This window comes from Oxyura jamaicensis, chromosome 2, assembly GCF_011077185.1.
Source record: "Oxyura jamaicensis isolate SHBP4307 breed ruddy duck chromosome 2, BPBGC_Ojam_1.0, whole genome shotgun sequence".
Lineage (NCBI taxonomy): Eukaryota > Metazoa > Chordata > Aves > Anseriformes > Anatidae > Oxyura > Oxyura jamaicensis.
Window position 1 is genome coordinate 105,783,434 of NC_048894.1, and position 12,482 is coordinate 105,795,915.

The window sequence follows — 12,482 nt, forward strand, 5'->3', positions numbered from 1 at the left end:
TTCTTTTCTTTTCTTTTCTTTTCTTTTCTTTTCTTTTCTTTTCTTTTTCTTTCCTTTCCTTTCTTTTTTTTTTTTTTTCTTTTTGGAGCATAACTAGATCTGCAGTGCTGTTTAAGAGCCAGATCTTACTCCCTCCAATAGATAACATATACATATATAGAGATAGATAAGTACAAATTGACTAATGGCTTGTATTTTTGTTGACTATCAATTATAAAAGACACCTGAGACTCTTTAGCATAACAAGTAACATACCCAACTATTTAAAGTCATGATGATGTTGGTTCACAAGTTCAATATGAGAACTAGTACCAGAAATAATTCAGAATGTAAGGCTAATGGGTGAAAAGACCAACAAGTAAATAAGAAAATTAAATCTTTGTTACTAATATATTGGTTTAAGACCAGATGCTTAAATTCTTGGTTACTATGTAGAAACTCAAAATAATTTGTTCCTAAACCACAAAACAGATCAAAACAAAATTTCTGCATAGTAAACAATTTGTTTACAGTCAGATTGTGAAAGCCAGAATAACCTTATGACATGAGTTAGAAAAGCTGATACAATTCCCATCTGTACTAAACATTATACTCCAAACTAAGTTTCATTTTGTTTTGCTAGGTAGCTGCACAGACTGTATATTTGGTGGAAAATAAAATACAAATTCTTTCGACAGAATATTGTTAATCATAACCTTATGATAAATAGAATTTTATTGAAATGGGTATCTAGAATAATACATATTCAGTTTTCATCATTTGTACAGGGACAGTTACATCAATGCAGTTCCCCACAGCATTCTCCTCAGGAAACTGGCTGTTCATGGCTTGGACTGGCACACACTTCACTTGGTTAAGAGCTGGATGGATGGCTGGGCCCAGAGAGTTGTGGTGAATGGAGTCTCTTTAAGAGTCTCTTTAAGTCCTCTTTAACATCTTCATCGATGATCTGGATGAGGGGATCGAGCGCACCCTCAGCAAGTTTGCAGACAACACCAAGCTAGGTGCGTGTGTCGATCTGCTCAAGGGTAGGAAGGCTCTGCAGGAGGATCTGGATAGGCTGGACCAATGGGCCGAGGCCAACGGTATGAAGTTCAACGAGGCCAAGTGCCGGGTCCTGCACCTGGGGCACAACAACCCCAAACAGCGCTACAGGCTGGGAGATGTGTGGTTAGAAAGCTGCCTGGCAGAGAAGGACCTGGGAGTAGTGGTTGACAGTCAGCTGAATATGAGCCAGTAGTGTGCTCAGATGGCCAAGAAGGCCAGCAGCATCCTGGCTTGCATAAGAAACAACGTGGCCAGCAGGTCCAGGGAAGTGATTGTCCCCCTGTACTCGGCTCTGGTGAGGCCGCACCTTGAGTACTGTGTTCAGTTTTAGGCCCCACGCTACAGGAAGGACATGGAGGTGCTTGAGCAAGTCCAGAGAAGGGCTACGAAGCTGGTGAAGGGTCTGGAGAACAAGGCTTACGAGGAGCGGCTGAGGGAGCTGGGACTATTTAGCCTGGAGAAGAGGAGGCTCAGGGGCGACCTTATTGCACTCTACAGGTACCCGAAGGGAGGCTGTAGCAAGCTGGGGGTTGGTCTATTCTCCCACGTGCCTGGTGACAGGATGAGGGGGAATGGGCTAAAATTGCACCAGGGGAGGTTTGGGTTGGATATTAGGAAGAACTTCTTTACTGAAAGGGTTGTTAATCACTGGAATAGGCTGCCCAGGGAAGTGGTTGAGTCACCATCCCTGGAGGTCTTTAAAAGATGTTTAGATGTAGAGCTTAGGGATATGGTTTAGTGGAAGATTTGTTAGCGTTAGGTCAGAGGTTGGTCTCGGTGATCTTGGAGGTCTCTTCCAACCTAGACTATTCTGTGATTCTGTGATCAATGTAATGATCTAGTTCAAATGTAGAATAACATTGGCCTACTATGATTATGGTTATAACCTGTTTTTCAATAAATAAGTAAATAAATTTACACTTTTTTATTGTTAAGTAAAATATAGTGAAAAGTATGTGATCGTAATAAAATCATTACCCTGAGAAAAACATTTATGTGAAGTATTATTTTATTTCTTAATACAATTATCATGAATAAAGTTCCTGAAATCATCTTGGTGTAAAACATCATTTAAAACTTTGTTATAACTTATAGCTGATAACTGCATTATCAGCTGCCTCTACAATAATTTCCATGATGAAAAAATTCCAGTAAGCTTTCTCTGAGATACACATTAGAATACTTTAAAATTAGCCCAGCTTGTCAGCTGCTATCCACAGGAAGAGCATTCTCATTAAACAAAGTAGAATATTAGTTTTAGGGAAATAAATTGACTTCTGACATAGACATATAGATAAATCTCAATTTATGTCAATATGGACTTTCATTAAAACATAATAAATAGCTCATGTTATTCAAAAAAAAATCTATCCAATAAATGTTTCATGTTAAGAGATGAAAGTTTTTTCTTTCTTTTCTCCTTTAATATATTTATTTTTCCAATATCTCATCTGGGACAGAAAAGCAGAGATATTCACATGGTTTTCACACCCTAAGAAAGAAAAGAGTTTTAAATATTTCAGTAAGAGATATGTCTTGTAATGTCCCTGATTTCTGGCACTGCTCTACTGCAATATTTTTGTGTAATTTATATATGAATGAAGTCAGATAGAGACTTTTATTTATATTTATTCTGGGATCCAGAGATTAAAGCTAGACATAAAGGAGAAAAACAAACAAACAAACAAACAAACAAAACTATGATTTTCACGAATTCTTGTTATATGACATTGTAAGAAACTTTATAAAGGAGCACATTAAAAAAAAAAAAAAAGTGATTTTTTTTTAAAAAAAAATATTGTGTGTGTGTGTGTGTTAAGAAGAATGTATGGTGTGCATTTACAGCACATTGATGCCTTCCACTGTGGCTTCTACATCATGAAAAAAATAAAACCATTTCTTAAACCAAAATAACTAAAACTATAAAATTCATCTGAAAAAAGGCCTCCTTTTACTGTTTATTATTTTAGCCCAGTTCTTATGGAAACAGATATTTTAGGATTGTTTTAACTTTTAATGATAATAGATGCAAAATGGAGATAAATTACATAATTTACCTGCTAAAAACAGAAATGCCAACTGTGTGATGAAGGATTAAGAAGAATGTAGCCATTCCAAAGTGTGTTACTTCAAGCACAGCCAAAGCTTGGTAATCTGTTCTCACCACTTTCAACCCAGTGAGCGATGTTATTGTAGAAAGTAACACATTCAACCCACAGTTCTCCAGTTCATCAGCAATATTTCTACTGCCCTGTAATAGCTGAAAAGACTAAAAAAGGCCACAGAAACAAGTAAGGCCACACTAGTAATAAAACAGGCATCATAAATTGCCTGAAACTTCTGTTTATTTTAATGTGATAAACCCACCAGGAAATTAAACATAGTCTGGGGAAATGTTTTAACTAATATTAGTGTCCTACAATTAAAAAAAAAAAAAAAAAAAATCAATAAAGATGTTGACTGGGTGGTTTCAAGAATCTAAATGTTCTTTATTTGAGACTCAAATAAAGTCTCAAAGGTATGACTACCTGATATGATGTTATTGACTCACAACAGAATCCTAAAGAATGTGAATGAGAGTTTGGGCATGCAGATTTAAACTCATTTATTTAATCTTTGAAAGTTGGGTTACTTTCTTTTGCCAAAGGTCAGTCATAGAAATCCTTGACAGTTTTCTTAAATCCCTCTTATATGGTCAGTATCTTGGTGAAGTAAGCATCTGCAGACCATTTTAGTCTATCTGTGTGGTGACACATAATCAAGATGAGCATCACAAAAAAAAGGTGAGACCTGCTTCTGCCCAAAGAGCTGACAATATAATTAAGATAGATCAGACAATGTGTTCTTGACGTCATAGCTTTTTTTACTTATTGGCTTGATATCCCATGGTGTAAATTTGATTCATGCTCCCAACTTTGAAAATACAATTTTGTATGTCAATACTAGCAGGACAGTAAGGTGGATAAAAGAGACAGAAATATGAGAGTTTCATTACCAATGGATCTACAGTGCAGAGAAGCCAACACAGAAAAATTGGGGAAGTTTTACTAGAGGGAATGCTACAGAACAATACATTTAGCTGCAGATTTTTATCAAGCCTAACAGATACAGCTTAGCTTGAAGAAGACTGATATTTTCATCTGCAGCTGCAAGCAACTATTTGCAGCATGAACAAAGTTTTCTTATGAAGCTATTCTTACTAAGAGAATTTTACTCAGCCTCTCATAACACTGACTCTTTCAGCAGAAAAGCTATACTTAAGGGTCATTGCACTAGCTTCTGGGCATCTGACAAACTTCACCATCACAATGAAAAGAAGAAATGAAAACTCAGATCACCAAGTGTCAGGTTCTGAAGTACAAGTCCTTGGGAAAATCAACTTTTAGAGTCAAAATTAACTGCTGTAACCCATCTTTTATTAGAGTTCTCTATAGTTCCAACACCACTGTAGCATTCTTTGCATTAATCACCACAGCTATCCTAAGGGGTTAAGCAACAGTTTCTGGGAGAGGGCTTTTGACCCTATTAAATTGGGCATAGTACTACACAGGATACTAAAATGATGTATTGCAGTAAAGTCTCTATATATTTTCATCTCTTTTTGAAAGGAATAGCTCACCAAGTGAAACTGTCCTTTGAACCTCTACTAGCTTTTTTAATATGAGTGTAGCAGGAGTATGCTCTTCAGCTGAATGGAACCCTATGCGATTCAACTCTACTTGCACAAATGGTCATATACAAAATTATGAGTCTTGTTTGCATTTTCACAAACACTTACAGAGATGTTTACACTTCTTATTTCTTCTTTTTTTTTTTTTTAAATATATACATCTTAGCTATGCTACCAACAAATAGCTTACTAAAACTATAGCTAAGATGAAACTAACTGACAATATTTTGAACTCTCTATTTTTACATATTCCTGTTTCCTAACAAGATGTTTTGGAAAATTTTGTGCAAATAAGATGGAAATGAGCAATAAAAGTCTTCTTGTTCTTGTGAAGAAATATCTCCTATGAAACATGCATCTTCTAAATTGTGAAAACATTTGCTTACTGAGAACAGTTCACATTTGCCAGCTTCTGTAAGATTATAGGCTACCCACAGCAAGCCAAACACACTGTCTTTCATTCACTGGACCATATTTGTTATTTGCAACAATGAAAATCTAGACAAATTCCTTTAAAGAAATTTACTCCAGTGACAGCTTTATTCTGGTTTACTGTGAAAAAGATTTTTAAACCTTTCAAGTCTGTCTTCTAATCCCATTGCCAAAGCATTGACAAGATACTGTTGCCCTTGGAGAGGAAGGAGTATAAAATTATGACAAATTGTAAGCATTCTGCATAAAGATACTAAACACATTTATCCCAAAAGGTTATGGGGAACAAACAGTTATAATGACTTTCCTTCAAGATCCATTTATTGACTAATTTACTTTACTATTATTTTCAATAATATGAAATGCTTCATTTTATTGATTTGTCTTTCTTTTCTTTTCTTTTCTTTTCTTTTCTTTTCTTTTCTTTTCTTTTCTTTTCTTTTCTTTTCTTTTCTTTTCTTTCTTTTCTTTTTTCTTTTCTTTTCTTTTCTTTTCTTTTTTCTTTTCTTTACAGAAGGCAAGCTAGCAGTTTTGACCAGTAGCTCTTCTTAAGTGCAACTTCAAGTGATTTTCCTAAGTAAACACATTAAAATACTTGTATCTTACAGGGAGGAATTAGAAAGATGTTGAGCTGCTGGGATGAGGTGCTTCTCCTCTACACTCACATACTTACATAATTTGAGCAAGACATTATTGGATTTTACTGCATAGTATAATATGTTACTGGAAAGAGAATTGCTAGGGCTACAATTTTGGGGATAGAGGCCGTTGAATCTCTTCAAATGTTCCTTTCAGGCAATCGTAAAATAGAACATAAACTGTAGGACATACATATTACATACATATTACTGAGCACCTAAGACCACTGGTTGAGGATCATGGGATTATTTTAGCTTGTTTCCATGTTGTTGAGCTTTTGAAGCAAGAACTAGGAGGAGTTAGGTGAAAAAAACTCTTCCCAAGTACAATGATTTATATTTACACTTTCTAGATTGAGGTATAAAATTTGTAGATGTAAGCTTTTGAGAAATTCAGACAGGGAGTAAAATGATTAAATATGAGGTGGTAGAGACAGAAAGCAACTCCATAATAAGGAGTACTCTTTTACTAGTTACAGAAGTTAATTATTAGCAGATATACTCAGAGGGTAAATTATGTTATCTTACAGGCATGAGTCTTGGGTTTTGCCCCACAGGATATAATTTTCAGTGCAATACTCTCATATATTAGTTTGATCTTCCATATAGAACACATCTAAATGAGTAACATTTTCCTCCATTCATTCTGCTAATATTAAGCAGAGGATTGAAACTTCCATTCTAAAATTCTCACTGTTCAATCATCAAGAGCCAGGCTATGGAACACTGGACCCCCAAGATTTTCCTAGTATGACAACAAAGTGAGTTTAAGCCAAGATTCAGTCCCAAGATTCACATAAAATTTAAGTATGAGTTTAGAAGGTTCCATTTCTCCAAGGTGAAAGAAAACAAAGGCAAGATTGTAATCTCACTAGATCTAGGTCTGATTTTTTTGGTTAGATCTGCTAACATACTTGGAAAAAATTGAGTAGTTTTTAGACCCACAAGGCGTTCATCAGGTCTGAAATAGAAGCTGCTGCTGTCAAAGTTAACAAGTTTTTTTTTGAAAACAGATTATCATAATTACATCTACATTGGTTAGACCATCTCAAAAAGAATGACTTTTGAGAGCTGTGGAGTCATCACTGCCAGGTATGAAAGGTGCAATGATACTTCAATGATAATCAAGAAATAGCTGAAGCAGGCTTTTTACATCCTCTTGTGAATTTGCTTTAATGAAAAATGGCGTCTCGGAAGAGAATCAAAAAGAACTCTTATGGATGATCACAAGGCTGGGAGCTCGTGAAGATAATAAAAATGTGGATAAATCAGGAATAAAAGATAAGTTGTTCTTCACAAGGGTGGTCTTCTAGTCCAGGGTTGTGTCTGAACATCACTTGCATTATGTGGGAGGAACTAGCATTTCTCCTAGATATCAAGAGCAAAGTTTGAAGGATGTCTCAGAAGTAATTAAACAACAGGCCTAAATAAAAGGGCGAGTTTTAAGCAGAGATTGGGCCCATTGTCTACATCAACTGTATTTGCAATTATAGTTACTATGAAAAATAGGCTGAATCATCTCTCTTTCCAATCATCTATAGCCATTTATACATTTTGATAACTGCAAAAGCATTATCATGGAATGGAAATTAGAATTTTTACTTACAGGGAAGCCAATTGTTTGGATTAGTTGGAATAAGCCAGATCACTCCATCCTGATTATAAGTGGCATTGTTGTCCCTCCTTACATTCCCTATGATCCTGAAGCTGCTCTTCCATTCGCAACTGCTGAAAAGAGTTCATTAGGACTGGGGCAGTATCTGAATACACCATGGTCCATTCATTATACAAGTAACAAACAGCATGAGAGAGACCGTCATGGCTAAACTCTCCATTTTGAGGAATAACTGTAGTCAACAGATTCTGAAGACAACTTGAATATTTCCTTACTTGTCTCTAAGGTTATGACTGTAGTTTTAAGGCTCAGGTCTGTGGCTGCATTGAAGGTAGCAGTGTTAGGATTGTTTATATCTTCTGGAGATCTAGATTGCAGAGGATGCCAGCCCACAGGTGTCAAAGACATTCCTCTGCTGCCAAAGAAGCAAAGCAAAAGAACAGTGTGATGGAGAACTCCAGGTGTTTATTGTCACTGTGAGTTTCCAGGAAAGCTCAGAGGAGTTGAAATGTCAGCACACATCCGTACTCCATATTCTCCTTCTTTCTAAATTCTTAGAGTTCTTAAATACCAAGTTCTTGCAACAGAAGGGAAGGTCAGTGATGCAATTTGAACACTGAAGGCATTTGCTGTTTAAAGGGAAAAATACAAATCAGAACATGATAGAAGCAGAGACAGAGAAAAAGTCAGACAATCACAAACAAAGGGCAATAACATCAAAAGGATAACAGCTGTAGACAGAAACTGTCACCCATGTAAATATGAGCAAAGAAAAGGCGGAAAAGATTGGCAGGGTAGTGAGAAATTAAAGGAAATTTGAGGCAGAACCAGAATTTTTTTTTAAAAAAAAAAAAAGGAAAGAAAGAAAGAAAACTGACAGATTCTTACTACCGTCCTTTAGTTCAGTCAAAAAAGGTGCTGTGAAAGAGGATGTTATAACATTTATATGTATGTTTTTGTTTGTTTTTAAACAAACAAGTATAGCAGAGACCCTGCAGTCAGGAAACTCTGCACAGTCAAGTCCTGATCTGTACTACCACAAATGGCCACAATTTTATCATGAATTTAGTACTCTTCTCTACGCAATTCCTAATAACAGGCACACTTTTTCCTGTGACAGTGAATTGCTATTATCATAATTATAGCCATTATTACTACAGATCCATGAATCCTGCACTAACTTTGTCCTTCAGTATTAATAGCTTTCTTTCTTTCATTATTTCTTTCACTCCTTCCTTCATCTATTTCTGTATATCCATGTATATGTACACAGGTAAAGCTCCTGCATTGTCTTTCTTTTAGCTAGCTAAACAGGGCTATCTCTTTTTAGTCTTTTCTCATAAGATTGACCTTATTCACCCAGATCATCTCCTTCTATTCCCATTTGCACTCATCTTTTCTGAACATAAATGGCCTTCAGATAAAGGGCTTTGTTAGAGCACTGTTACAGAACAGAGTGTTTCTTTGACATTACTCCTATGTGATTAGCTCAAGGTGAGAGGGAAAACTTTATATTAAACTGAGGCTATAACATTTACCTCTTTGGTCTCAGTCCAGTGCTTTAACCAGGTAGTTTTCGCCCAAATGCACTGCTGTGATCTTACTGTGCCCAGGAAGTACCCAGAGGTACTTATGGTAAGCCACGAGCACAAAAAAAAAAAAAAAAAAAAAAAAAAAGTGAGAATGGTGAGAATGTAATCAGACAAGCAGTAAGTGTTTTAACAGTGAGGAACAGTCTCATACTGTCTATAATCTACCCTTTCTGAGTGAGATCAACATTTGTCTGTAAGCAATTTAGTGGAAGCTTGGCATGTAACACAAGACCTCTTTTAGGTTACATTTTGAGATATTTTATTGTGAGTCATCAGCTGAGAAGTTGACACTGAGCAAGTATATTTTATTATCATTTCCACATATTTCCAGTCTCTTGAAGGTTTAAAATTATGTCCTTTTCCCAAAAGAAAAAAGAGAGTTTATTAGCCAATGAATGAGGTGTGTGAATCAGGGGTCAAATCCATACATTACAACTAGTAGTTGTCTAATGAGGTGTGAATGATTCTCATTGGAAGAGGTGACTCAGAGCAGGTTTCTGGTTTACTTGACACTAAAACTAGTGAAGTTTCTTAACAAATTTTCCTTTGTTCTACAGAGCTAGAAAAGAGAAAATTATCAGTTCAAACATAGCTTGTGAAAAGAATGTCTGGGCTTGATTTTAACTTTACAGAAGTGTATATGGATTAATGTAAATTGAGTTATATGAGTAGAGACCTGTTATAAACTAGTTCACAAAGATTACAGAATATAGGAATTATGAACAATTCCAAGAAATTTAAAGAGAGAGAAAAAGATGTTTCAGGCAATGACTTTGTTGGAGCCTGTGTTCATGGTTGAGTGGACAGTGTAGAGTGGGCAAGATACAGATTTTCCTTCTTACTCTCTTTTGTTTTGTCTCATTTTTCTAAATGTTTTAATTTCCTTATGTTACATTAATCCTGACTTGCAGCTAGATGAAATAAAACAAGGCCCAGAAAAAGCTTCCTAAATTTTTGAAGTTATTCTGTTAGAAAGATTCAAGCAAATGTTATGCATATTTGAGCTGAAAGAAAGATGATAGGAATTAGGGAGATGCAGGGTGACTTTTGTTATTTATTGCTGTTATTTTGAAACTAGAAATGTATTTAAGGTAATGCATAAAATTATAAATGATTTTTCTTACTATTAGAAAACAGGAGACAAGCCAAAAGAGAATTTTATGCCTTTACTTGCCTGGACTTTGGTGACTTTCAGAGAGGGACAGGTAGAAAACACTTGGTGTATTCCAATGAAAACTATCCAGTTTCATTGCACAGATTTCCCTGAGTATTTAAAAGTTTTAAATTTTAATAATTTAATTTTAAATATTTTATGACTTGGAGGGCTGCTCCCACGGCACTGCTAATGTTACATCACTGAAAGGCTGTCCTCATAGGGAAATTGGACAGAAGAACTCTGCTGGGAAAAGTATACCATGCAGCTATGGTGATGTAAATCCCTGTGCAGGCACTCTGCAAGAGAACAAGTGTCTTTTTCAGTATAGTTTGTCACTTTACCAAGTTATATAGAAACTCTGACGGCCGTGTGGTTGCAATACGTTGATACTTCAAATTGTCACTGCCAATTTCTCTTAAAAAAAATAAGATGAGAATAATTATACATGTTTTTGATGCATTTAAACCTGTGAACCCTGATTGTAGTATCAATTACCTTAATCTACCACAAGAGTCAGTGTAATAATACTAATGTGGCTAATCCAGCTACATGATCCCAACAACTCTTCTGATTTTTTATTTATTTTTTTATACAAGTCATTTTTGCTATTTATCTTTAAATATAGGTGCTTGGAAAGCTAAAATATACTCAAAGGAATTAGCATTTTCATGGACAAAAATAACTCAGCAACAGAATAGACCATAATTCAATCAAATGAATTGCTTCAACATGTGTCATTAAGCAACAAAGCAAGATGAGAGATAAAAAACTATACATTAACCAGGCAATCATCAAAAATATACGATTTTTCAAACAAAAAATGGATTTTGTGAAGGTACTGTGGAGGCTAGTAACAGGAAATAATGAAATGCCTAAAAGAAAAGAAAAGAAAAGAAAACAGTTGAGAGCAGAGTTTGAGAATGTCTGAAAGAAGAAATAGAGGTTCATAAGATGAATGGCATGAGAAAAAAAAAAAACATCTGATCTAGTGAGCAAAGCAGAAGGAGAAATGATAGTTCCAGGATAAAAGAAACAGAGCTGCACCTTTCTGCTCTAAAAAGCATGAGTAGGAACTTAATGCAAAAATAAATGGAATGTATGAAATGCCTTTATGCAGAAAGAAATGAGTTTGTGGTTTGAAAGCATAAAACTGGATAAATTTGAAGAAATTTGAAGAAAAAATACAACTGTTAGAACAAACAGGAAAAAAAAAAAAAAAAAAAAATGTTCATTCCTTATTCCTGACTAACTCCAGAAAACCAATGAAGTTAAACTTGCTTCTTCATTAAAATTGATAGAATTGTGATATTACTTCCCAGAACTGAAGAGACAAAAGGAAAAACAAGTTGTCCCTCACTGACAGATTCTGATTGTCCTGAAGAGCTTAGCTGCCATGTAAATTAGCAAAAAGTTGGGCAGTCATAGTAACATTCTTTGTCTGCTAATTATTTGTGCTGTTTATGGCAAGTGTGCTCCATTGGGTGCAATTATGATTGTTTATTGAATAATTGCTGTCCTTGTCAAATGTTTGCTTGAATATTTGCCTGCACTGTATAATATTTTTACTGAGTAATTGTCTGCTGTGGATAATATCTTCACTCGGTAATTGCCTACTCTGAATAATGTTTTCACTGAATCATTTCCCATTCAATGTAATGTTTTGCCGCATGATTTTCTCTTCTGAGTCATGTTATTGTAAGTTAGTTGCTGAATTACATATAAAGTTACTGTAAGATCAAATCTAAGTTTGTCTAAGTGCACTGCATTTCAATAATTTCTCTTTAAAGCCTGTGGTGGTGGTAGTGTTATTTCCCTTTTAAATAAAGTAGAAAGGGATAGCAGTTGGAATTCAGTATTAGAGAGGCTGGATAGTGAGTTAATGTACTATTAGAAGAACGATGTTTTCAAAGTGAAGGATACTGAGGAGTGAAAAAAAAATGAGCAAAAGTGTGCAGAAGTAGTAAGAACTATATGTGAAAAAACTGAAATCTGAAAGAAGAATATTCCAAAAGGGAAGGAGCAGACAAAAGGAAGAAGAAAATTGGGAAAATAAAAAAAAAAAAAAAAGAAGAAGAAGAAGAAGAAAGAAAGAAAAGAAAAAGAAACTGTAAATGAGTAGGCAAAGAATCAACCCCAGGGAACAGTAAAAAGGAGAATTAAAGGAAAGTAATACATACCAATGATGTAGATGTAATAGTCAGCCTGATGTCCTCTCACTTTGTCTCTACATGAGAGCAACTTTATAAAAATAATTGTTAATATGTTGCAGTGATGAAAGAAGTTGTTAAACACATCATCAGGTAAAAATGCTGAAATCTCCACTGCAGGTTTC

The 12,482-nt window shown here is 35.1% G+C and overlaps 1 long non-coding RNA gene across 2 annotated transcripts; it reads right to left on the reverse strand.

Moving 5' to 3' along the window:
- Positions 1–6,282: 6,282 nt before the first annotated feature.
- LOC118162361 lies at positions 6,283–12,467 on the reverse strand. Of its 2 annotated transcripts, none has more exons than XR_004748417.1 (2): positions 12,328–12,467; positions 6,283–8,018 (listed from the first exon to the last, which is right to left on the reverse strand). It is a non-coding gene; the product is annotated as an uncharacterized LOC118162361 (long non-coding RNA). The 2 variants fall into 2 exon arrangements; XR_004748418.1 differs by having other exon boundaries at positions 6,283–8,031.
- Between the last annotated feature and the right edge of the window lie 15 nt (positions 12,468–12,482).